This window comes from Bos grunniens, chromosome 3, assembly GCF_055505025.1.
Source record: "Bos grunniens cultivar Pamir isolate PY7600 chromosome 3, Bosgru_T2T1.0, whole genome shotgun sequence".
Taxonomy (NCBI): Eukaryota; Metazoa; Chordata; class Mammalia; order Artiodactyla; family Bovidae; genus Bos; species Bos grunniens.
In genome coordinates, this window is record NC_141167.1 from 4,687,206 (window position 1) to 4,715,047 (window position 27,842).

The following is a 27,842-nucleotide window of genomic DNA, read 5'->3' on the forward strand; positions in this document are numbered from 1 at the left end:
AGTCTCCTGACAAAGCTCCTGTGCTCTCATATTCTGGTCGAAGCACGGGAGTTCTGCTAAGGTCCACGTTAACCGTGATAGCGCTTTGCCCACACAGCCCTCGCGGAGACATGCAAGGCCACCAGGCACCCCCTGGTGGAGCCACTTCCAGGCCTTTATTGTTCCATCCATTCCTGCTGAAAGCAAAAAGATCATTTGATTTCCAGGCAAAGAACTCCCTCCAGGGACTCCGAGTTCACTGATTCAGAAGCTCTGAGTACAGCTTGTTCATCTAGCACAAGCCATGTCAGGGTGCCAGCGGGGGAGTCAGGAGGGATTACTGACTCTTGCTGTCATCAGGGGCCAGGGCTGCTGATAAGGCTCCCTGGAGCCTCAGCGTGGGCTGAAGCATTTTCCTGTGCTTTCAGACCAGCAATGTAAATAACAGATAATGGCAGCATCCTGACCTGCGAGAGGCAAGGGAGCCTCACCTCACATCCTTCTGGGGGAGATCTGGGTAATCTGAGCAGGCAGTCAACTGAGACCAGCCAAAGCGAGTGGTAGCCAAAGGTGAGTGACATCTGGATAGGGTGGTGAAGGTAGGAGGTGAAGGATGGTGAAGATAGGAGGTGATGGATGGGGAAGGTAGGAGGTGAAAGATAGGAAACGTAGGAGGTGATGGATGGGGAGGTAGGAGGTGAAGGATGGGGAAGGTAGGAGGTGAAGGATGGGGAAGGTAGGAGGTGAAGGATGGGGAAGGTAGGAGGTGAAGGATGGGGAAGATAGGAGGTGATGGATGGGGATGGTAGGAGGTGATGGATGGGAAAAGTAGGAGGTGATGGATGGGGAAGGTAGGAGGTGAAGGAAGGGGAAGTTAGGAGGTGAAGGATGGACAAGGTAGGAGGTGATGGACAGAGATGGTAGGAGGTGATGGATGGGGAAGGTAGGAGGTGATGGATGGGGAAGGTAGGAGGTGATGGATGGGGATGGTAGGAGGTGATGGATGGGAAAAGTAGGAGGCGATGGATGGGGAAGGTAGGAGGTAAAGGATGGGGAAGGTAGAAGGTGATGGACAGAGATTGTAGGAGGTGATGGATGGGGAAGATAGTATGTGATGCATGGGGAAGGTAGGAGGTGAAGGATCGGGAAGGTAGGAGGTGATGGATGGGGAAGGTAGGATGTGATGGATGGGGAAAGTAAGAGGTTATGGATGGGGAGGGTAGGATGTGATGGATAGGGAAGGTAGGAGGTTTTGGATGGGGAAGGTAGGAGTTGATGGGAGGCGAAGGTAGGAGGTGATGGATGGGGAAGGAGGGAGGTGAAGGATGGGGAAGGTAGGAGGTGATGGATGGGGAAGGTAGGAGGTGATGGATGGGGAAGGTAGGAGGTGATGGATGGGGAAGGTAGGAGGTGATGGATGGGGAAGGTAGGAGGTGATGGACAGAGAAGGTAGGAGGTGATGGATGGGGAATGTAGGAGGTGATGTATTGGGAAGGTAGGAGGTGAAGGATGGGGAAGGTAGGAGATGAATGATGGGGAAGGTAGAAGGTGATAGACAGGGACGGTAGGAGGTGATGTATGGGGAGGTAGGAGGTGATGGATTGGGAAGGTAGGAGGTGATGGAATGGGAAAGTAGGAGGTTATGGACATAGAAGGTAGGAGGTGAAGGATGGGGAAGGTAGGAGGTTATAAATGGTGTTGGGGGCTCTGGGTCAATGGCAGCAGTGGGGCCGAACTTTATTCCACTAACTGTGGATGCTACATCTTGAAGACTCAGTTCTGGTTGGACTCAATGTGAAGGGCCGGAGAGGAAGCGAAGAGTGCAAGGGGGTTATGAACACACAGCTCTGGGCTCCTTCCACACCTTCTTGGCCTCACCTAGATCCAAGATGTGACTGATTGGAAGTCCTGGGAGGGCTCTCGTCATGTTTCACAGACAGCTCTGACTTCAGGCACGAGCCCACATCCTTCATGCTCTGCCTTGGGCTCCCACAGAGTTGTGGATGTGGCTGGTCCCCACGTGGCACACGTGTAAGAGCAGCTTAGAAAGGTGAGTGTAGTTGTGCCCCTCAGGGCACCTGAGGCAGCAGGGAGCTGATAAGTAAGTGTTGTCCGTTTTGATCCCGGAGGCAGGGGCAGTGTTTGGACAATTCTAACAGGTATTCTGTGCGCTGAGGTCCTGGTAGGATTGAGCACCAGCTGCCACAAAAGTGACCCTCATGATGCACTTTCCCTGGACTTCAGTTTTCTTCCGCCATTCACACTTCCTGCTCACTTATATTCTCTGAGATCACAGCTCATATAGAATTTCTGTGCTTAAGTCCTTGGGTCCGACTATGATTTCAGGGCTAGTCCGTTGGAGAGGAAGCCAGGCTGGGTGCTGTCTTTCCCACAGGTGGGCTGACAGGTCAAAAAGGCCAGCCAGGTGATGTGGTCAGATAGGGCATGCGCAGTGAGGCAGCTGAGCTTGTGACGTGGGTGGACATTATGAGAGACAACTCGGGAGCCCTTGCTCACTCTTGTCCCGTGTGCCCGCCTGGGGGCATGAGCTCTCACCCTTCCAATCTCTCTCCTGAGCTCTGGAAATGCACCGAAACATCCATCCAGGCACGTTCATGTCCAGATTGAAGTGTCCTCTTCCAAAGCCCCGTCTCCCCAGGAGCTCCTGATGCTGCTGCTCTCACATTTTTTCAGCCTCATGACGTTGGAGGTCCTTGATGACTCCTCCTCCTCTCCCCCAACTGGTGATGAGCTCTACTTCATAGAGGTCTCTGCAACTCACCCCACTTGCCCCTGTGCCAGTCCAGACCCTCCTCATCTTTCTTGGTGTTTAATAATTATTACAGAACCAGTGTGTCTGCTTAAGGCACCTACCCTGTCTCCAACTTGTCATAATCACTCTATTATAAAAATGTTTTGTTCTTAATCATTGCATCTATCCATTCCACAAATGTTTATTGATTTCCCATCTTCCAGCAGGAATAAAAGAGACCAAATCTAAACTCCTTGGCTTGGTTTCCTGGAATGTTCACAAGCAGACTCAGATTGATTTCTCTGGAATCGTTTCAGAACCTCACATTGTCCATCACGGTTACATGTGACATCTGGACCTCCTCAGCCCACTCTTTAATTCAGATCGTTAACCCAGAGTGAGGGAAGGAAGGTGTTTTCTGAACCAGTGCTATTCTTGCTGATGTTGCTCAGTTGCTAAGTTTTGTCCAACTCTTTGCGACCCCATAGACTGCAGCATGCTGGGCTTCCTGTCCTTCACCATCTCCTGGAGGTTGTTTGAACTCATGTCCATTGAGTTAGTGATGCCACCCAATCAGCTCATCTATGCTCAGATGAAACAAAAGCCTTCAGTTCAGTCGCTCAGTGGCAGCCAAATTTGATAGCCATGGGGGAAAAAAGTAACTCAGGCTAGGATGGAGGGTATCAACTCAAAAGAAGGCTGTGGAAGGAAAGCTGAGTGAGATATCCCATGGCTTTCTAGAACAGTCTATCTGATGGCAGCACTCTGGCAGGCAAGGAGGCTTCTCACCTCCCTGAGGAATGCGACGGCTCTGGGCTGTCAAAACCCTCAGGCAGGGCATCAGTGTGGAATACCCACATCTCAATTTTCACTCAATCTGTTCACTTCTGTAGGATCTGGACCCTGGACCATCCCGTAGTCTGTAGGATCTGGACCATCCCACAGTGTGCCCAGCATCTTGTTTGTCTCCCAGGGTCCAGACTCTGGCCACACTGGGTCCTGACTATATTCCTCATGTGGATGAGACTTTGGATCTTTGTTCATGTTCCCCGAGTACCTGGCCACACAGCCTTCCCACTTGTCTTGCACCAGAGTTTCCCAGCTTATGGGATGAGACTCTGGATGAGCCAACCCTACAATGGGGCCAGAAAAGACAGGCCTGGGGTCAAGTAAGAAAAGAGTGGGGTCACTGGTGAGAGGAGGAGCATCTTCCCTGCTGAGACAGCATGTGCAGAGGAAAAGCTGTAGGCTGGGGTTGGGGGATGGGGTTGGCTGGCTGACAGAAGCAGCCAGGAGGAGACAGCAAGAGGATGTGAGTCAAGGTGGGAAGAGTCAAGACTAGAGGTGACTCAAGAGCAGGTCCCATGGCCAAGGTCAGAGCTGGAAGCCAGCTGGTCTGTCCCTGGTCTTGGCCGGGACAGTTTATGATACCTGATTGTCAGATAATCTAGGTGTTATCCATGAGACCGGAGCAGACAGAGCAGCCATTGTGGGAGCAGAAGCTTAAGTCTTGTGGTGACCTAGTTAGTAATGAAGTAACTTCCCTCCTCCAGGCGCTAGGTCCTCTGGGGTCCTGTGGTCAGCAGCTGTTGCTTGATCGTCTACTTTGGGGCTTGCCTTTGGGGCACCACCTCTTCCATATAGGACTCCATTCATCCCATTGTGCACACCCAGCTGAGAAGGTCAGTGATCTCCTACCGTCTGGATGATAGGAACTCCCTGATTCCCCTTCGAAGTCTGCTTTTCCAGCTTTTTTTCTATTTCTATAGTCACCCCATATTAGTTTAATAAATTTCTTTTTGCATGGGGTAGAGTCAATTTCTGTTGCTTGTAGTCAAAGAATCCAAAATGATGCAGGCCCTGTCCCCTTGGATCCTCTGTGGTCTCAAGCATCAGTGTGCCATGCGTTTGAATCAGGGACTGTGCCTCAGAGAGGCTCTCCACCTGGGAGATGCTCCTGGAGGTGGAGGCTGGACTCTGTTGCACTCTTCTTCCCATGGGTCCCATTCCAAACCTCACCCAGGTGTCCGCTGCTGCTAGTTCACTCCTGCTTTGGGGCCTTTGGGGGAACTCTGTAGTCTTCAGAGCAGTGGTTTCAAGGCTCTGAATTCAGTGATGGAACCTCTGGGGTTATCTCAGGAGAGGTGCTGAGGGACTGATTAAATCTCCACACCTCTCTGCCACCTAATCAGAATTGTTCCTCCTTTATCTGCTTCCTATGTTTTCTGCAAAATATTTATTTGAAATACTGCATTTCCTTGTTTTCCAGGTGGCTCAGTGGTAAAAGAATCTGCCTGCCAATGCAGAAGATGCAGGAGACTTGGGTTTGATCCCTGGGCTGGAAAGATCCCCTGGAGGAGAAAATGGCAACCCACTCCTGTACTCTTGTTGGTGAATCCCATGGATAGAGGCGCTACAGTCCATGGGGTCTCAAAGACTCAGACATGACTGAGCAACTGGACACACACACACATTTCCTTACTAAAAATAAACATTAAAGGTCACTGCTTTTATGGACTCGACTCTTGAGAGATTTCCAAGATGGAAACTCACTGAAAATCTGGTCCTACTTTGTCCTAACCGCGGGCTCTCCCAGCTGATGACTCTCCACTGCAAAAATGCACGTAGGCACGGAAGCTATTTTCCAAAGAATCTAAGCTGAAAGTTCAGTTGAACTGACTCTGTACCACCATGGTGTTTAAGCATGACTCAACCAACGGATAAAGTTAATGGAGTCAAAAAACGTATAAGACTCTTGCCAAGGGTGCCAGTGAAAAGGAGTCCCTTCTGGAAGGACACTCAGAGAAAGCTTGGGACCTGTCCCCGAGGCTGCTGAGTGCTGTGTGTGACCCCAGACAGCTCAGTTGAGTGCCTCTCTCCCACCAATGGCAGCAACACAGCGGGCTGCCCTAATCACGCTGGCTGCAGCAGAAAGGCCCTAGAGAGGGCAGCGTTCTGGAGCAGCCAAGGTGAGGTTTGGGCAGAGACGATGGAGAACAGGGATTTCAGGCACGTGAGATGACAGAGGATCTCAGTGCCTGATTAGACGAAGGGAGGTGGGTGGAGAGTCTGATCTGGAATTGTTGATTCCAGTGATGGGTGAGAGGAGAACAAGTGAACCATTTAGGACCAACAGACTAAAAGAGTGAAAGAGAACAGTAAACCAAAGTTTTCAGGAGTGGATAGCTAAAGGTGCTGATGTCAGCAAGTATGGAGAGGGGCTCCTAAATAGTAGACATCGCTTTTCTATTGGTTCCAGACTCTGCATGTGGTTGTCACCTTACATCAACTGTCTTACTCTTGAAAAAAATAACAGCTACCAGACACACAAGATACGGGAGGTGTTGGTCCTACTGATTTATTTATTTTTAAAAGGACCTGGAAACATTCAGGGACTTGCCCAAGGTAGCCTTACTTGTAAGAGGCAGATAGACTTCGAGTTCTGATCTCACTGATGAAAAAATCTAATGCTTTTAGCTATGTGAAGGTGAGCATTTTAGAATTATATAATACAGAAATGGCTTGTCTTGATATACTCTCAAATTAATGAAAACTCCTACTCATCTAAAAGAAAGTTAAAATATAAAAAAATACTAGGCAAACAAGTGGAATTGTCACACAAATTGTAGATAGGATATGTAGAATCTTTTGACAAATTTTATTCTTCTTATAATTGAAAACGGATGAAGTTGCGCAGTCACATCTAACTCTTTCCGACCCCATGGACTATACAGTCCATGGAATTCTCTAGGCCAGAATACTGCCATGGGTAGCCTTTCCCTTTTTCGGGGGATCTTCCCAACCCAGGGATCGAACCCAGGGCTCCCACACTGCAGGCAGATTCCTTACCAGCTGAGCCACAAAGGAAGCCCAAGAATACTGGAGTGGGTAGCTTTATGTTCTTATAGCAGCTTGAGTGGACTGAGATAAGTATCCTGTACCTCTGAGTTGTACAGGTGTTGGTATCAAGCAGGTTTCTGTGTATTCCCTGCTCCGGCTTTATCAGAAGCCATTGGAGGCAGTCAAGCGACGTGCAGTGCAGGTGTGGGGCAAAGCGCTGCCCGGCTGCACTTGGATGAAGCCAACCAGAGCCTACGCGCTGTGCACACAGAGAGGTTGCCACTGTGGTGCCTCGAGCAGGGAAACTTGCCTACCTCCTGTCTGAGAGTCCCTTTGGGGCTCTCGTATCTAACCATGCTGTGCATGTTATCTGGTTCCAATTCTAAAAATGTTGCCTTGCTGATGACTAGAACAAGAGGAGATCCAGTGGGATCTGTAATAGTGTGGTAATAGTGTGGTGGCCAGACCCACCCACTGGAATTTGAACAAGAGTGTTAATGAAACAATGCCCTGTCACCGAAACTGCATATCCGTCAGCCACGATGGATACTCACCACGAAGGATACTTCAGTCTGCATTTTCCTCCTCCTACAGAAGCATTTCTTTGGTAGCTTCCCTGATACCTCAGTTGGTAAAGAATCTGCCTGCAGCACAGGAGACCTGGGTCTGATCCCTCTGTCGGGAAGATCCCCTGGAGAAGGAAACGGCAAATCACTCCAGTATTCTTGCCTGGGAAATCCCATGGACAGAGGAGCCTGGAGGACTACAGTCCATGGGGTCGCAAGAGATGGACATGACTCAGCGACTAAACCACCACCGCTGCCACCACAGAAGCACTCTGTGACTCTGGGCTGCTTGCCTGGTGCGAGGGAATTGGACCTGCATTTCCTTAGCTGACTTGCACTTGTCCAGTGACAGTGGTGGCGATTTCCTCTGAGTTAACTCCAGGGAATCTTGGAAGCATCTGAGCATCGCTCCTCGGTTCCAGAGACATCCTTCCCTGCCTCCATTGTGTCGAACAGTGATTCTCAAAGTGTGGTTTGCAGACTTTTGGGGGGTTTCCCCAAATCCTTTCAGGGTTCTGTAAGGTCAAGTCTATTTTCCAGATAACACTAGGAAAGTATCCTGTGTTAGAAGATTACAATTAACCCATGTAGATACTGTGCCCTGCAAGAGGGGGAGCAGGACTCCCTGCTCCTTAAGTGTGGGCTGCACAAAGTGATATTCTTCTATAGAGAACAGTGTGGAAAGGGGGAATGAGAGTTACTGGACCATAGAAACATCTGAGAAAGACAACTGCAGCCCAGTGATCAAGGCCAACGTCAGTAGAGGTAAGTCATGTTGATAGTATACACCCTTGATAAGACGTGATGAGAATGGCATTTTATTTATGTAGTCTTCCTCCCCCCCAAATTCATGAACTCACGCTAATCAAGAGAAAACATCAGATCCATTCCAATTAAGGGACATTCCACAAAATATCTGAACAAAGCTCTGCAAAACTGTTGAAATCATCAAAACCAATGAAAGTGAGGAAATGATGCAATGAAGCCTATGGATGCATGAGAACTCAATGTAAGGAGGTATGTTGGGTGAGGCTCTGAAACAACAACAAAATATGAGTAAGAACTAGGAAAATCTGTATGTAGACTGGACTTTAGGTGATAATAATGTTTCACTGTTGGTTCTTTGGATGACACAAATGTACCTTACTAACACAAGATGTTAATAACAAGAGAAAATGGGTGTGAGGTTCTTGAGAACATGTTGTACTGTCTGTGCAGTGTTCCTGCAAATCTAAAAGTATTCTAAAATAAAAATCTTACTTTAAAAAACTCACAAAAACATTTTTTTTTTTTGCCTTTTCCACTGTGCTGACATTTCCCCTGATATGTGAGAGCAATGCTGCCAACATCTTGGCAGGAATCTAGGTGACGACATCAAACTGTCGGTGCACCTTGTGTTTTCCATTGCCGCAGTAGTGCAAATGAGGGATTTTATTAAATTCTGACCTTTGAGTGCTTTTCCTTTGAACATTCTGAGCAACAAAATGAGAAGGACACGCCAAGCTCCTCAGTGTACCTAAATACAAGGGCGGGCTGCACTGAAGAAGAGCTCATGTGATCGAGTTGTGACTTTAACAGATCTCTCTCTCTCTTTTTTTTCATGGAATGCCATTTTTACTTGAAAGAATAATTGACAAATTACCATTATTCAGATGTAGGGATTCGACAGTTGCTCAAAAAAGAATGAGGTGAGCCTGTCACTTCAGGGAAAAAAAGTTGACAGTCTTTGTGGCCAATGATAAAACTTAAACAAAAAATTAGAATTTTATATGATGGTCATTAACTCAAATGGTACCCTGAAGCCCCAAACCTTTGTTGATTGGCACATTTACTTGTAGAAATTATTTTGAAGTTCTTAATTTTCCGTGGCTTTCTAACAAGTATTGCATTGGCAAAAAGTAGCATCGCAAGGAAAAATCCAAACTAAACTTTTGGCCAACCCAATAAATATAGCATAATTAATATCTGAATGCATTTTTAAAACTACAATTTACCAATGGAGCGTTTTCTCTTCCTACTGTCCAAATTTGGGTCTCTTTATCTGGGTTTGCTGGGGCTTCCTTGGTGGCTCAGAAGGTAAAGAATCTGTCTGTAATGTGAGACTCAGGTTCAGTCCCTGGGTTGGGAAGATCCCCTGGAGAAGGGAATGGCTACCCACTCCAGTATTCTTGCCTGGAGAATTCTATGGACAGGGGAACCTGGTGGGATATGGTCCATGGGGTTGCAAAAAGCCAGACATGAATGAATGACTAACACTTCCTTTCACTTCCCCTGCATGTGGTGAGTGCTGATCGTAATTTCACTGTAGAGCACAGTGAAGGGACAGTGGCTGTTCAATAGCCCTGGGGATGAGAGTATCGTCCACGTTCTTATTTATCCGAAGGGAGTTTGATTGGCTACCTGGGAAACTGTCGATGGGCCTGGCCATTTGGAGAAAGATGTGGGATTTCCTAAGCAAAGCCTGAGTTGGGGGTCTGTGAAGATCTACTGAGGGGGCACTTTCATCAGAAATGGAGTGAGGTCAGCAGGCAAGGGGGGAAGCTACTGAGCAAGGATGTGGCCTTGGCTGGAGTCTAGCCTCTGCCTGATTCCAAGGGGAGCTCTGGAGTGTGAATCTCATCATAGAGTTGGTCGTCTTTGGAGCAAGGGATTGGTGCCTGACTGCCTTGTATGTGGATGCGAACTTCTGGGCCAGAAAGTTCCAAGGGTGCTTCTCCGGGAAAGGGCATCTGAGTCCTCAGCAGCCAACACTCACAATAGCTGGAGACCAACACGCCAGCCCAGACCTGAGGCCAGGGTACAGTGGGTGTCCACTGCAAGGTTTCAACAATCCCTGTTTGTTCGGAATCAAGGTCTACAGTCCCAGGTGCCAGAAAGGCCCAGGATGACACCAGATCCATATGCATGTTCTTCCAGGATGGATTCCCTTCCTGTTGAGGCTCTGGCAGCAACTCAAGAATGAGCCAGATCTTGGAGTTTTGACATGAAAGCAGACCTTGGGGGCCTCAATCTCCTTTTGACCCTCACCATTCAGAAGACATCTTGGAGAAGTGCAAGTGCAGATGTGTGAACACCTGTGTACCCACACACATGGCATGCAGATGTACATGTGAACAATGTGTAGAGCACACAAAGAGATGGCCTTTCAGTTCAGTTCAGTTCAGTTCAGTCGCTCAGTCATGTCCGACTCTTTGTGACCTCATGAATCGCAGCACGCCAGGCCTCCCTGTCCATCACCAACTCCCAGAGTTCACTCAGACTCACGTCCATCGAGTCAGTGATGCCATCCAGCCATCTCATCCTCTGTCGTCCCCTTCTCCTCCTGCCCCCAATCCCTCCCAGCATCAGAGTCTTTTCCAATGAGTCAACTCTTCGCATGAGGTGGCCAAAGTACTGGAGTTTCAACTTTAGCATCAGTCCTTCCAAAGAACACCCAGGACTGATCTCCTTTAGAATGGACTGGTTGGATCTCCTTGCAGTCCAAGGGACTCTCAAGAGTCTTCTCCAACACCACAGTTCAAAAGCATCAATTCTTTGGCACTCAGCCTTCTTCACAGTCCAACTCTCACATCCATACATGACCACAGGAAAAACCATAGCCTTGACTAGATGGACCTTTGTTGGCAAAGTAATGTCTCTGTTTTTCAATATGCTATGGCCTTTAGGTCAATGCAAAACATTCATGGGACTGTATGTTCTACGTGTTCTCTTGTGTTCCGTTCTGGCTGGTGAGATGTGACTGTGCATCTCATGGCAGAACACAGTTGCTGGTTTTTATACTGTCGCATACTTTGGACCTAGAAGAAAAGACCACTAAAGCTAACAGCGGAACTTGAGGATAAATGGAACCGAGGAGGATAAATCCCCTAAGAGAACTCCCTAGATACATGGTAATCTTGATGGAAGCACGTTTTAGGTGGGAGCCATGAGAAAGGCAAGGGATTTTTCTGCTTGGTTATCTGAACCTAGGAAATGCACTCCTCCGGTGTGTGTTGGTGGTATCAACAGGAGCTTGAACTCAGAGATCCACTCTCTGGCTTGTCTGCTTTCTGATAGGTGAGCTGAGCACGGACTCCACGTATCTGGACCACACACACCTGGGCAACTGAAGCTTGAACTTTCTTCACCCTGTCTCTCACATTGCTCAGTTGTAGAGAAGCCAAGGAAGCAATTGGAAACAGTGGCTCCATGAGAAATTTGTTCTCCGATCAAAACCTTCCTCCCTGAAGGGGTTTCAGGCATTTCCGTTTTCAGAACCACAATATCGAAACAGTGTTGTTTTGGTGAAGCCTCTCTGACCATAAGTGAACTTTGCCTGGAAGTTTATTTTATGCCAGAATTTTACTGTCTAGAGAATACTTCACGTAGAATGTTTAATCAATATTTGGGGAAGCCAATCGGTTTTTCATGAGACAAAAATGCTGTGATGGTAATATTCTGTCTTTGTTGCCTATTGTTTTTTTCTACCTAATAAGATAAAAAAATATTTTCTCCATGAGCAAAACGGTCATTTCCCCAAGCACATTGTAAACAGGAAGTCCACCATCTGTGGCTGCTTTTCTCCCTTCGGTCAGCAAACCACCTGCATCCTTAACTCAGCAGACCATGTTCACCATCATTCTGCCATACAAGCGAAGGGAAAGTTTGGCTTTTGGTGCATTTGTTTTGTTAGGAGATGACAGCAAGGCCCCTAAGACGCCAGTTTCAATATGAAAAAGGTCTGTATCTCTTAAAAGAAGCAATATAAATTTGACCAGATACCAACCCTCTAGCTGAATAAAAACAGGAAAATTAATCTCTGTAGTGAACATTGACAAGCCCATGGCAAGGATGTTACATGGATTAACTCAGTTAATTGTTACAAAACCTCTATGAGTTAGGCGCTCCTGTTATTGAAGTGAAAGTATGAAAATGTTAGTCGCTCAGCCATGTCTGGATTCTTTGCAACTGCATGGACTGTAGCCCACCAGGCTCCTCTGTCCATGGAATTCTCCAGGCAAGAATACTGGAGTGGGTAGCCATTCCCTTCTCCATGGGTCTTCTCCACCCAGGGATCGAACCTGAGTCTCCTGTGCTGCAGGCAGATTCTTGACCATCTGAGCCACCAGGGAAGCCAAGTTATTATCATTTTCAAAATGAAGAATTGAAGCAAAGGTGAGTCACTCATGTAGGAAGAGGCAGAGCTGGGATTTGAACTCACTCAGGCTGAGGTCAGTGCTCACATTGCTTAAGGCCTGGGCACTGATCCTTACAGGAGGAGAAGGCAGTGCCTAGATTCTCCAGCCAGGTGGACCTTCTCTCATGGAACACAGCACAGAGCCTGGGAATTAGGACAGAGTCATGCTTTTCCTTTCTGCAGACATGGTGGAGGTCTGGCCATTGCCCACAGAATGAGTGATCTTTTCTGAGCAGAAGTTGGGTGTTCAGGCGGGAAAGGGTGGGTTCCTCAAAGTCTGGTTGAGAGGAAGTGTAGCTTAAGGAGAAGAATGTTGGGTTGGGGATCAGGGGATGAATGAGGGCCCTTACCCAAGCTCCACCCTACATCAGCTGTGTGACCTGGGGCAAAGCACCTGACTTCCCTGGTCTTCATTTTCTTTACCTGCAAAAAGAGAGGTCTGGAGGACACAAGCAGGTGTAGATAAATGTGGAGACAATGTAACGCACCGAGGCTCATCTAAAGGGCATGTTAAAGTTGGCTTCATTATCAATTTGGGAAGGAAAGATTACACAATATATAGTCCTGGGCACCTGATAAGCTAGTCGGAAATGAACTGTATTAGGCTCATACTTTATAGTCACAGTAGACTCTAAATGTATTAAAGAGGTACATGTAAAATTTTTTTCCTTTAAGAAACAATATGAATTACAAGTGAATGCTTGATTCACAAAAACAAAAGAAGAGGTCACAAAGGAAAAGATTTATAGTAACCTAAAATTAAAACTTTAACCCAATAGAAACTTAGGGGAAATATTTAACAGAAAGGGTTGAGGTCTCTCGCCAATCCTGTAAATACTTATGAAACTGATACTGGTCTTCACCTAGTTCACTAATTTTCCTTGCTGTTTTTTGATGGGGCATGGGGCTAAACCTTTTCAAGTGTTTGTTCTTCTTTTAAGCATTTGCTCATGGCTTCATCTATTATACTGTATTGGTTTGCTCATCTTTTTCGGTTTGAAAAAAATTCTTGAAACATTAAAGAAACCAACCATTTTATATTCTATGCTACAAAGATTTTTCTTTAATACATTGTTGATGTTTAGAAACGTTGAAGTGGAGGTTCCTTACAGATTTTTTTTTTTTTTTTGCTAAAAAACACAATTCTATATACTTGAATCTAACTCTTTTCCTTTATAATTGTTGGTCTTCAAATCAAATGATCTCAATATCATTAATGATTTCACTCAGAATAACTCCCCATTCTTTCATGATTTTATATTTTGCTTTTCAATATTTTATCCATTTGGAACTTATTTTAATATTTAGCATGGGCCAAAGATCCAACTTATTATTTTTTTAACAAATGTACCAAAATTGTTTATTGAATAATTCATTTTCCTACTGATTTTGAAATGACACTACTATCATAAATTACATTCTAACACACTAATGTCTATTTCTTGGCTCTCCTAGTCCATTGATCTGCCTGTCTATCCCAGTGTCAGTTCTATATTTTCTCAGTTCAGTTGCTCAGTCATTTCCAACTCTTAGGGACCCCTCTGACTGCAGCACGCCAGGCTTCCCTGTCCATCACCAACTCCACTTAAATTCATGTCCACTGAGTCGATGATGCCATCCAACCATCTCATCCTCCATCGTCCCCTTCTCCTCCTGCCTTCAATCTTTCCCAGCATCAGGGTCTCTTCCAATGAGTCAGTTCTTTGCATGAGGTGGCCAAAGTATTGGTGTTTCAGCTTCAGCATCAGTCCTTCCAGTGAATATTCAGGACTGATTTCCGTTAGGGTTGACTGGTTGGATCTCCTTGCTGTCCAAGGGACTCTCAAGAAACTTCTCCAACACCACAGTTCAAAAGCACCAATTTTTCGGTGCTCAGCTTTCTTTATAATCCAACTCTTACATCCATATATGACTACTGGAAAAACCATAGCTTTGATTAGATGGACCTTTGTCAGCAAAGTAATGTCTCTGCTTTTAATATGCTGTCTAGGTCTGTCATAGCTTTTCTATTATTGGGAGCAAGCGTCTTTTAATTTCATGGCTGCAGTCACCATCTGCAGTGATTCTGGAGCCCAAGAAAATAAAGTCTGTCACTGCTTCTATTGTTTCCCCATCTATTTGCTATGAAATGATGGGACCATATGCCATGATCTTCATTTTTTGAATGTTGAGTTTTAAGCCAGCTTTTTCACTCTGCTCTTTCACTTTCATCAAGAGGTTCTTTAGTTCTTCTTCACTTTCTGCCATAAGAGTGGTGTCATCTGCATATCTGAGGTTATTGATATTTCTCCTGACAATCTTGATTTCAGCTTGTGCTTCATCCAGCCCAGCATTTCATATGATGTACTCTGCATAGAAGTTAAATAAGCAGAGTGACAATATACAGCCTTGATGTACTCCTTTCCCAATTTGGAACCAGTCCATTGTTCCATGTCAAATTCTAACTGTTGCTTCTTTACCTGCATATAGATATCTCAGGAGGCAGGTAGGGTAGTATGGCATTCCCATCTCTTTAAGAATTTTCCACAGTTTGTTGTGACCCACACAGTCAAAAGCTTTGGTGTAGTCAATAAAGCAGAAGTAGATATTTTTCTGAAATTCTCTTGCTTTTTCTATGATCCAACAGATGCTGGCAACTTGATCTCTGGTTCCTCTGCCTTTTCTAAATCTAGCTTGAACATCCGGAAGTTCTCAGTTCACACACTGTTGAAGCCTGGCTTGGAAAATTTTGAGCATTACTTTGCTAGCGTGAAAGATGAGTGCAATTGTGCAGTAGTTTGAACATTCTTTGGCATTGCCTTTCTTTGGGACTGAAATGAAAACTGACCTTTTCCAGTCCTGTATCCACTGCTGAGTTTTCCAGATTTGCTGGCATACTGAGTGCAGCACCTTCACAGCATCGTCTTTTAGGATTTGAAGTAGCTCAGCTGGAATTTCATCACCTCCGCTATATTTTACACTGCCACTTTATAATGCATTTCAGTATCTGACAGAGTAAGTCTGATTCCTCGCCTTCTTCCCTTCCCTAGAATTTTCTGAGCTCTATTCCCATGTTTGTTCCCCTTGTCATGCTAACATTCCAAATTCCTAAGGGTTTTTTTTTTTTTACTAACTTCCTTTGAATTTATGGATATATTTTGATATCATTCATATTCACAATACATTTTTCCCTGTAAAACATGGTATGCATTTTATTATTTACTTTTTTTTTGAAAATTAAAACAGCACATGCACAGAAAAGTTCAAATGCCATTACAATATTTATAGGGGAAACAACAGTCTCTTTTTGTATGGACATTTACACATGCACTCATCAATAATATTCATCCTACCATATCTATCTTCTTACTGTGATAGGTGAGGAAAGAACCATTCCAATAGAAGCAGAGAAAATGTTTAATAAAATTAAACATCTATCCATAATTTTAGAAAAAAGACTCATAAAATTAGGAACAAAAGAGATTTTATCAATCTAATAAAGAGCATCTTAAAAATACACAGTTCAGCTAGATTGACCATGAAAAAAAGTGGGGGGGGAGACTCAAATATACTAAAATCAATACTGAAATGGGGAACATTGCCACAGACCTTATAGAAATTATATGTATATAATTTATTATATATATTTATACTGTCATGTTTATATTTATAATTATATAAATTGTATAATTTATTATAAATTCTTGGAAAGACACGAACTACTGAAACTGAATAGAGAAGAAATAGAAAATCTAAACAGACCTATACCAGGTAAAAGGATTGAATTATTAATTCAAAATTTTCTCACAAAGAAAATTCCAAAACTAGATGACTTCACTGGTCAATTCTATCAAACATTCAAAGAATTAACATCCATCTTTCACAAAATCTTCAAAAAGAAAAGAACACAGAGAAAAAGAATATAATGAATCATTTCTCAACTCATTCTGTAAGACCATTATTACTAAAACCAGACATCAAAAAAAATAAAAATAAAAAATAAAACCAGACATCACAGGAAAACTACAGACCAATATATTTTATGCACATAGATATGAAAATTCTCAAAAAAAATTCACAACCCAAATCCAGCAGCACACAAAAAGGACTATACCCTCTAACCAAGTGGGATCTAGTCCAGGAATAATATTTCCAATTGGGTCACCTTTATACCTTCTATTTCTTTTCTGAGACTTTATATCTTTTTAGTTTTTTTCACACACGTTTGTAGTTGCTCCTTAGAGTGTTTTACTGATGGCTGCTTTAGAATCTGTGCCAGATAATCCTAACCTTTGTCATCTTGGTGTTGTTATGTATTTCTATTTAGTTTGAGATCTTCCTGATTCTCTATGAGGTGATTTTTTAAAAACAGAAATCAGAACGTTTTGGCTATTATTGACCAAATTCTGCTCCATTCTGGCAGAGTAAGGTGGGGAGATGGGGTGGGCTGCACCCCCGTCACAGCCAGGAGAAGTCGAGGTACAGGTTTCCCTGCAGGCTTTGCGTTTGTGTCTTGGAGCCACGGCTGGGTATGCGTGCCTGTGTCTGTGTGCATGTGTGTGTGGTGGTTGTCTGGGGGCAGAGTGGCTATTGTTAGAAAGTGTTCTGTTTTGCTAGGCTGTTCCATTTCTTTGGCTTTGGGGGAGGGCTTTTTTTGGCTACCCTCGTTAGAGTTTCTGGATTGCCATATCAACATCCAGCTGGATAAGTTAGGCATAAAGAAAACCCAGAGAATCCCACTGCCATATGACCCACCTCCGGTCCCAAGTTCCCTAACTAGTCTGCCTTCCTCTTTCCATCCTTCAGAATCTCCTGTGTTCGTTTATATATAACACCTAGGGGGTTTAGTTCGACTTGGAGGCATAGAGAGAAATACATCTACACCAACTTCCTGAGTAAAGTCTTCTGTAATTTTGAGCGTTGTATTTGATTCCATTTTGTTTCCTCTTGAAATTTATCATTTATCCTTTAAAAATGTTTTAATGGTTGCCTTGGGGCTTACAGTGTATATTTCTAAACATTCTATGGACATTTAAAAACTACTCTGTCCCAGCTCAGGTGTCATGCAGGAACCTGTGAGAGTTCCTCCTCCTGCTGCTGTCTGCTGTCATTCATTTCTCCTACCCATAAGTTACAAAATGCCAGTGCATGGTTACTATTATTGTCTCAAACAATTTTCAGTTAAGAATAAGAGAGGTGAAGATTTTATTTTACATTCATTTTTTCCTTTTCCGACACTCTTCCTTACTTCATGTTGTTCCAAGTTTCTCACAAAAGTTAAACGTTTGTTGCAGGGCAGGTCTGCTGGGTGTTAATGCCCTTGGTTTTTGTTTGCCTGGGAAGGTCTTTATGTCTTCTTCACTGTGGAAGAATACTTTTGCTGGGTATAGAATCCTAGGTTGGTATTTTTCTTTCTTTCAACACTTTCAAGATTTCCCAAGAACAGACTTCCAGACAGCCCAGAGTAGCTTGGCTGAGTCACAGACTGCACATTTTTGGCCTTGAGCCGCATTGCACACAAAAACTTTCATATTTCTGCCAACGGTATACATGAATCTGCCAACATCACCAAGACTTGTTTAGAGTTATTAATTTTTGCCACCTGGTGGGGTGAAATTATATCTCACTGACTTAATTAGCTTTTCATTTAATTATCAGGGAGTTTGGGAACATTTTCATGGGCCTACTGACCATGGGAAATTTTTTCTCATGAGTTACCTGCGCAGCTCCATAGGTTATTTTTGGGTCATTGTAGGTCTGTTACCTTTTCCTTACGGATTTGAAAGACAACATCACACATTTTGCCAATCAGTTCTCTGTCAGTAATTCTGCCTGTGAATATCTTTTTCCAGTTTTCGACTTGCCTTTCCACTTGGCTTTGGGATCTCCTGTTGCACAATATTTTTTCATTTTCATGAAGTCTGATTTATTATTTTTCCTGAATGGTTTATGCCTTACTGCTCATTTAAGAAATTGTTTTCTCTGTAATGTATTCAGGACAATGTTTACCATCAATGATTTTATCAGCTTTCTTTGAAGTAATTTCTCCAGGGTAATTTTTATTTTGCTAAATATTGAGCCTAATGCTTAATTCATTTTAAAACTTTCTTTACTTTTAGCAAATTTTGTTTGGGAAGATTTTTAAAATCTTCCATGTGGCAAGGGTTTCTGTTTTTTTTTTTTTCCTTTTCTTTTACTTTTTTCCCTTAGGGTATTACATGAATTTTATTGCATTACAGTCAGAGAATCTGATATGTATTTTTATGTCTTTCTTTAAACCTCAATCTAAAGCACAGGATCTGAGCATTTCCTGCCACTCATATGGAAGAAGATTCAAAGGCATGAGCAGTACATGTGTTTATGATTACACTGAGAGAGAATGGGTATCACCAGGCCCTAAGGAGAGGAATAAACAATTTAGAGATCCTGCTGCGAGGTGTAAAAATATTCTCATATATATATATATTTGACCTCTTAGTTCACGGTGACTCTGCCTGCTCCAAAACTCATTGTCTGGAATTTAGGTGATCAGGTTAGCAAGTAACCCCTTAGCAACCCCTCCCCATGTATCTATTTTTTGTACTATCAGCCTAAAACAATACAGAGCAATCTAGCTTAGCCCCAAGAAGACTTTGCATGGGAGAAAATAGGACTTTAATTGACTGTAATGTCTATCCCAACTGGCTGGAAATTCACTCCCAGTTCCACTCCTAACTGATGAGTTGGTCAGCCTTGCTTATAAGAGTGTCATGCAATGATCACCACCACACGGCAGACCCTGATAATCATAAGGCCAGAAATAGAAAAGGTCCCAACTCTAACATTGTGAGCCTTCTTCAAAATAGCCCTAGAGAAACTAGAGCATCAACTACAAATCCTCCCTCTCTACTGGGAAATGAATGCCTCAAGTGAGATGCCCCCTCCCCATACTCTCAAAGAAGTTAAGAAGATCCCTTCTCAAATCACCTCTCCCTGATTTTTTTTTTCCTAATGAGTCCCAGGCAGATGGCAGAACCACAGCCAACTGAGGAGTATGTGGTACCTACTGATGGTGCTCAGAGAGGAGATGCCAAGACAGCAGCATGGCAGAAGGAAGGGGTGCAGATGATGTAGACCTGCCTGGAAGCATTCTTTGTGCCAGTGCTGTCTCTAGGATACCATATTTTCCCAAGGTCCCAAACCCCACAGAGTGATGTATATCCTGTTTCTTAATACATAGTTACTGAAAATTAATGACGATAAGCAGCTGCTTTCTATGTCTGCCAAGTATTCCATTTCCATTAATTCTTTTCTATTCTGAAAAGTGGTTGATTCATCCAAGGAAGACATCCAAATGTTAGATATTTGAACTTGGTGTTGCAAAACACTTACATCTGAGTCTCCCCTGGTTCCTTCTGCTTTTTAACTCTGTCATAACACAGCCCTCAACAACTAACAGATCTCATCGAGCTGCAATCAGTAACAAAGCTTTCTGATGGCATTTATGCTTTTGAAAGTAGACAAGAGGAAGGAGTTGCCTGCATACTTTAGAACAGAATATCAGCAAATATTTCTCTGCAATATCTTGCCCTTACTCCAAAGGCAACACTCTTTCACTTACTCCTCCTACACACACACACACACACACACACGTATGAATGCACTCACAGACACACACACACATGTTCTCCTATCATTCCAGATATTCTGGATCCAGACTCATCCCCTCAACACTGGGTCTAAATCCTCTGTTTTTGGCCTCACTAAGGAAACCAAAATCATGTATTAAGTCCTTGACTAACATGTGGCATCCTATTGCTGAGGACTGGGTTCTAATTATCTTGCAAAAATCCTTAAATGTAATATACCTTATCTTTGTGCCTCACTGAAGTCCAACACACTTTTTCCTGTGGGTTCATTCAGCATAATCACTTATTTCTCCAAGGCTGAACATCTGAGGAAACAGTTGATGATGTAAAGGGGATATTGCTTGAAGAATCATCTGACATTGAACATGCACATCCCACACAGTGCAGTGTCATGCCACATGAACATTCTGAGCTTATGATCGCCAGGTCACACTGGAGACCGAGACCAGCCCGAGCGGGGAACAGCCTGGGGACTCCCCCTCCACCCTCAGGAGAGCGTATGCTATCTTTCTGTCAAGTGGAAGGACAGGCAGACTCACTCTGGAATTTTTTCATCTATTTTCTTAGCTGCAACGGCTCAACTTAAACGCATATACGGTTTAGCTCTGCCATCCTTTCCTTAGCCAAGATAACGGGACACCTCTGTTTACTTTGCCACGAATAAGTGCATATTTAAGGAAAGTATTTTCACCATATAATGACTCTGCTGTAAATGCGTAATAAAAGTGTCAGATTTTAAAAATAGGGCACTGGGTGATTATTTCAAAGATCTCAAATTGGTAGATTGAAATATAGAGGCATGCATTCCAAGTGCAAGGGGGTAATGTCTACAGGCTGCACAGGAGCTAATTTTTATCCCAAGGGATTTGTGTGGCTGAGGAGATGCTCTTCTGATTCAGCCAGTTTTCCACACTCCCTGAAATTGAACCTGGATATTAAAGATAGAGGCAAGTTCCTTCAGAAGCACCAGAGCAGGACATAGCTGTTATTTGTGGCCTAAGTGGAATGCTTGCTTGCTCTTTCCCCCAGCAAGAATACTGGAGTAGGGTGCCATTTCCTACTACAAGGGATCTTTCCAACCCAGGGACTGAACTGGGGTCCTTTAGGTCTCCTGCATTGGCAGGAAAATTCTTTATCCCTGAGCCACCTGGGAAGCCCATTAAATGGGCTGCTGCTGCTGCTAAGTTGCTTTAGTCATGTCCAACTCTGTGCGACCCCATAGACGGCAGCCCACCAGACCCCCCCACCCCTGGGATTCTCCAGGCAGGAACACTGGAGTGGGGTGCCATTTCCTTCTCCAACGCATGAAAGTAAAAAGCAAAAGTGAAGTCGCTCAGTCATGTCCGACTCTTAGCGACGTCATGGACTGCAGCCTACCAGGCTCCTCTGTCCATGGGATTTTCCAGGCAAGAGTACTGGAGTGGGGTGCCATGGCCTTCTCCTAAATGGGATGAGATGAGTGTAAATAATTTTATTACTAGAGAAAAAAAGGGATGTCTAGCTAGAGATGCTGAGGTTTGGAGCCTTCATGTATAATTCTGTTTCAAGGAAGCAGAACCAGAATGGAGGGAGGAGGGTTCAGGATGGGGAACACATGTATACCTGTGGCAGATTCATTTCGATATTTGGCAAAACTAATACCATATTGTAAAGTTTAAAAATAAAATAAAATTAAAAAATAAAAATGAATTAAAAAAATGAATACATAGTACAGGCAAGATGTGAAATGTTTATAGAAAACACTATTTACCCAAGAGAAAGAAAAGCAAGGAGGGTGACTACAGGTTGGACTGCATTCACCCGGCCTTTGATATTTTACTTACAGTATGAGTAGACTCTTTCTCCTTTTATTTTTAAGATTGCCACTGATGAAATATGGGAAAGCTATTGGGTTTTTTAAATTGATACCTTCATTTCAGTTCAGTCCCTCAGTCATGTCCGGCTCTTTGCGACCCCATGGACTGCAGCATCCCTGGCCTCCCTGTCCATCACCAACTCCTGGAGTTTACTTAAACTCACTTCCATTGGGTTGGTGATGCCATCCAACCATCTCATTCTCTGTCATCCCCTTCTCCTCCCGCCTTTAATCTTTCCCAGCATCAGGGTCTTTTCAAATGAGTCAGTTCTTCGAATCACGTGGCCAAAGTATTGGAGCTTCAGCTTCAGCATCAGTCCTTCCAATGAATATTCAGGACTGGTCTCCTTTAGGATGGACTGGTTGGAATTCCCTGCAGTCCAAGGGACTCTCAAGAGTCTTCTCCAATACCACAGTTCAAAAGCATCTATTCTTCAGTGCTCAGCTTTCTTTATAGTCCAACTCTCACATTGATACCTTACTGAAGCTATTTGTTGATTCTAATTCATTTTTAGCTCTTACTTTCACTTCTAGGATTCCCATAACCATATCTATAAATTGTGAAGCTGTTTATACTCTATTCTACTATTTACGTCTTCTGTTCATTTACTTTTTTAATGTGACCAGAACACCCAATATGATATTGATTGATTAGTGATAAGAAGTGGCAGTTTTGACTTATTCCTGATTATAAGAAATGCTGCAATAATGTCCTCTCTCTTCTAAGCCCACCGACAGCTATGGACAGTTCTCTGCATCCTGACAGGTTTCCACTTCAAGCACCTGTGCCTCGCTTTTCTTCTGGAGGCTTCCTCCGAGGCTCTGGGAGTTTACTTGCCTGTGTGTAGAACTATCTCTGAAAAGTGTCAGGGGAACCAGCTACTGGGGACAGTCGTGAACAAACGGGGATGGGAGTGGGTGAAAAACGCCTTCTCCTCCTCAATCTCAGCCGGAATAATTCTGAGGAGGCTGCTTTACATGCATGTATTTACCTCTTCTTCTGTGATCTTTAAACATTTTATTTCTTTTTCTGGCTTTTTTGCAATGCCTGAGAATATCAATACAATTCTCAATAGGAGTGCCGAAAATGAGCATCTTTACCTTTGCTTTTCAAGGACTCTTTGGTTTGTTACTCCTTCACTGAAGATTTGGTAAACCCACTTTTATGGAATCCATCCTTGCTTAGCCTCCATTTCCAGGGAAAGTTGTGAAGACCTCTGCCCGCTGAGCACAGTGGATTTTAATTTCTTTTTTTACAGTGATTTTTATCCATGTGTCTTTCCTTACCTGGGTGTGATCTTTTTCAGAGTAAGAGGAGACTGATGGATTAGAAAGACAAACTGATCTAGATGCAAAACCCTCCTTTAGTACTTATTTTTTAAGTAGGCTATTCTGTGTAGCTGAACTTCACAAGTGTCTTTTATAAAACAAGGATAATAACACATGGCTTGAAGAACATTTTAAAATCTTACCATCAAGGAAGTAGAGGGTTGGGGGATAATTCCATAGGGCACACAAGCCTAACGTTTGCCATGGGAAGGGATGCTGGCTGAAGCCGCTGCTCTGGCATAATGCCTGTGCTCTCATGCCCAAGCTGAGAACATGAGTGTGAACAAGAAAACCCCCGATTCTCATTACCTCTCTGTTCCCTGATCAGTCCCCCTCAGCACACCAACATGCTCCTCTTCCTCAATGAAGGCAGGCTCATTGCTGCCTCAGGGCCTTTGCACGGCCTTCTGCCCAGAGGGCTCTTCCTTCTGCTATATTTGCAGGACAAGGCTCCTCCATCCTCCATGCCCTTTCTTAAGACAACGTAACCCTCTCCCCCAACCTTTTATGTCTCCATTTTTCCTCCTTAATATTTTCCACTCATGATTTAATTAGAAATAATTTAATGACTTTTTATTCTTTGACCGTCTCTACCGCCCAGAAAGAGGAAGCTAGGATTTCTATATTATTCAGTGCTATAACCCCAGAACCAAGAATGGTGCCTGACACATGGCCAGCACTCATTAACGTTTGTTGAATGAATGAACCCTGCTTTGGGGCCCAGCCTCGGGCAAAGCCTGGACCCAAGAGAAGGTTGCAGCGGTGGCAGCGGATGGTTGGCCTCAGCTGTCAGTTCAGTCCCATCTGCTCACAGTGATCATGCTTCTGTGAAGGTGGAATAATAAGCTCAACACACTGGCTTGACAGAAGATGCTGTGGAAAAGCCTGAACAAAACTTTTGGCCAGCCCAATATTTTTCCGTTGAGCCTTGGGGCACAAGATTGAAGCCTCTTTGGACTGAATTTTGGATAAATCGGGGTGGGAAGTGTGTACTAAGTTTGCAATGGGAAAGACGATGATCTGAGCAGTTAATTGGAAACATAAAGGACGAAGACCGTGTCTGTGTCTGGAGAATAGCGGGGGGCAGGCTGCACTCATCCCATTCCTCAACCTGGGTGGGTGTGTATCACTGCTCAGCACAGCACAGGCACGTGGAACTACTTCCTCATGAAGAACGAACTGAGAAGCTTCAGTGTGCAACTCGTTGCGTTGTTTGACTGTGGATGATTGTAGCCTTGGATTTCCTCTATTTTTCAGGCATGTTAAGTAGCTTCAGTCGTGTCCAACTCTGTGCAACCCTGTGAACTGCTAGGCTCCTCCGTCTGTGGGATTCTCCAGGCAAGAAGACTGGAGTGGGTTGCCATTGCCTTCTCCAGGGGATCTTCCGAACCCAGGGCTCGAACCGACGTGCCCTAAGTCTAACCTGCATTGACAGGCAGGTTCTTTACCACTAGTTCCACCTGGGAAACCCCCATTTCGCAGCATTTGGATCTGATCCTACTGACACGTTACGGATTTTACTTGGCACATGATTCAAACTACCTGCAACTTATGTGCCCACAGAGCAAGATTCATTGCTTGGGGACTCCTCGATTAATTCTCACAGTTGGCCCAGAAGCAGTGTCAACATTTCCTAGCATGGAAGGCATAATTCTCTTTCCTTACCTTGGTCTTGGGCTTCCATGGTGGCTCAATGGTAAAGAATCTGCCTGCAATGTGGGAGACCTGGGTTCGATCTCTGGGTTGGGAAGATCCCCTGAAGGAGGGCCTGGCAACCTACTCCAGTATTCTTGCCTGAAGAATCCCCATGGACAGAGGAGCCTGGCGGCTACAGTCCACGGGTTCGCAATAAGTCGGACACGACTAAAGCGACTTATCATGCACTCACACACGCACCTTGGTCTTAGGACTCAGTCATTCTCGCAGAGACTCTTCCGTCTCTGGCCTCTTCCGTCTCCGTCTCTTCCTCCATGGCCAATCCATGACTGTCTGCCTTTTTCTTATATTCTAATCCTCGCCCCCCACCTGAAGTTATCATTTTCTTGCTTCTTAGAGAAAATAGACTGTGTTCAATGATTTAGTCTGAGTCAGGGAGAAGAGGGTCAGGACTGGTGGTGAGGATTGCTCACCCATCTTTGGAAGGAGTCATCCTCAAACCCAGCAAGGCTTTTCCTGGGGCGCACTTTCAGAAGAGTGCCCTGCAAGGTCACCCCCGTCACCGCGAGGCATTAGTCTCCTGCGGCGAGCTGAGCCATCCCCTCCACACTGCACCGTCTTTTGTGCCAGGTGTTCAGTGTCTGCAGCTCGTCTCTAGGAATCAGAGCTGAACAGTGTCGCTCACACTGTGCCCAGTCCCGCCTGGGCTGTGTGAGGATGGCTCACGCTGATTCCTCAGCCTCTCCCCTGGGGGTCCATCTATGGAGGGCTCAGAGAGCAGTCAAGAAGGCAGATGAGGGCCTTTGCCAAGGGGAGATGGGGACACGAGAGAGGCTGGGCCTGGGGCCAGGCTGCTGTCCTGGGAGCCAGCAGGCAGAGGACTCGGCTCTCTTCCACCCCTCTTTGCCAGCTCTGCCACGGGGCCGCCAGAATAACAAAGACAAACCATCTCCAGGCTGTACACTAAGATTTTTCCAGTCCCATAAAGGGAAAATAAAATCAAAAGCCACAGATGACATTAGGTTTGGAGCCTGTGTGTACCCACTAATCAAAGCCATGTGCATGCGCAGCAGAATTACAATTGGAAAAAAAAAGAGAGAGAAAAACCCAGCCTCCAATTTGTTCACAAAGATGCGTGCATGGCAACAGACTTGGTGATGCAGCTCCTGCTGAAGAGGCTGGGAGCACGCTGAGAGTATGCGGGGGTGGGGGGGCGTGGTGCGGTCCAGCTGGGAGCATGTGCCCACATTATTGATCTCATACTCATATGGGCTTCCCTCGATGGTCAGCCGGTAAAGAATCTGCCTGCAATGGGGGGGTTCGATTCCTGGGTCGGGAAGATCTTCTGGAGAAGGAAATGGCATCGCAGTCCAGTATTCTCGCCTGAAAAATCCCATGGACAGAGGAGCCTGGCGGGCTACAGGGTCGCAAGAGACAGACACAACAGAACAACTAAACCGCCAGCATCAGCCTATGTTTGTGATTCTCAGACACCGTTCCTCTCTTTTGGAGGAAGTGGGGCTGTTAGGAGAACTGCCTCTGATTTTTCTCTGACTTGGTCTTGTCTCTATCCCAGCAAAGGGCAAAGTCAAAGACCTCTAGAACAGAGTCTTTAGATTTCTTTAAAGGTGGAAACATCCAAACATTCTACTGGATCATATACTGTGTCAGGAAGCAAAGCAGGGCTTCCTGTTCAGGTAGCTGTAAACTCCCTGTTGATTGTCTCTGCACTCAGGGGCATCCCAGGATGCTATGACCGTCCTCCTTGGGTGGCCCATGGTACTAATAGGCCACATGTCACACCATGCAAGGGGGTTCTTTCCAGATTAGACTTTATTTTGCAAGCACTCCTGGAAAGAACTCTACTACAATCTCAATAACATAAGAAGTCTACAGCCTCCTTGAACCCACTCACAGATGGAGTAAGGACGGTCTGTGTGGTGAGGAAGAGCTAGCCTTCTGTCTGGTGCCGGGGCAGTGTTGCATGATGTGGGTATTTAGTTAGATGCCTCTGAATTCTGTTAAGGATGAGACATACCCCTGTAATACCATGAGATTCCAAAATGCACTACGTGCCCTTAAACCCAATGTCCCTCAGCAGGCCCTGCTGTCCAATCCTCTCCCCTTTCCTCCTCTTTCCTCTCATTTAGGAAACACATTTTTCCAAGTTCTCCTGGAGCGTCTCATTATATGAGTTTGTATGGTCCCTTGCACATTAGGATTTTAAATTGTTCAAATATGTTAGTGGCAGAATATATGTTGATTGCATGTCATTGGGTGAATGAAACTATCTCTCCTTTTCTCCTTCAAAAAAAAGAGTCTGAGAAAGATAATGTAAGGCTTATAAAATTTAATTTGACAGGCAATTTTCAAGAGTTTTCACATCAGTTTCATCTGGACTTGAGAGCGGGCAGCTCCAGCCGCACGAGGGGCACTGGGCCTGGGCGTGCTGTGATGGTAGCCCTGCTGCCCAGTCCTGTGGGGCAGTGACGCTCCGTTCAGTGACCTCATTCCCAGGCCTGAGGCCCCACGGCTCACAGGAAGCCGCCGTCCATCGTTCTGTTAAACGATAGACACGCTTTCCTGTGAGTATGCATGCAGGTAATTTCAGTGGTGAGGAACCCGCCTGCCATGGTAGGAGACACAAGAGACACGGGTTCAACCCCTGGGTCGGGAAGATCCCCTAGAGGAGGAAATGGCAACCCACTCCAGTACTCCTGCCTGGAGAATCCCATGGACAGAGGAGCCTGGTGGGCTACAGTCCACGGGGCCACAAAGAGTAGGACAGGACGGAGCCACTGAACACACAAAATATTTTATTAATATAAAAATGAGGCAGATTTTACATGCTGTTTTGTGATCCTTTTAATTAAAATGAATATAATAAATCAAACATCTCTCGGTGTGAAAAGTGTGCCTCAGCTCCATCGTGACCAAAGACACCCCCCTAATTTCACTGTGTGACTGCTTTGTTCATTTATTTAAGCTCAGATGAATTGGTAGACAGTTTACAAAGACGAAGGCTCAGGGCCTGTCTCTCCGTGGATCTTCCAAAGCCCTGTTATTACTTCTGTATTCCCAA

The 27,842-nt window shown here is 44.8% G+C and overlaps 1 long non-coding RNA gene across 1 annotated transcript; it reads left to right on the forward strand.

Annotated features, from left to right (window-relative positions):
* The first annotated feature begins 347 nt into the window (after positions 1-347).
* Positions 348-8,416, forward strand: LOC147374878 (uncharacterized). Its single transcript, XR_015161476.1, has 3 exons — positions 348-549; positions 4,285-4,413; positions 5,001-8,416. It is a non-coding gene; the product is annotated as an uncharacterized LOC147374878 (long non-coding RNA).
* The last annotated feature ends 19,426 nt before the right edge of the window (positions 8,417-27,842 follow it).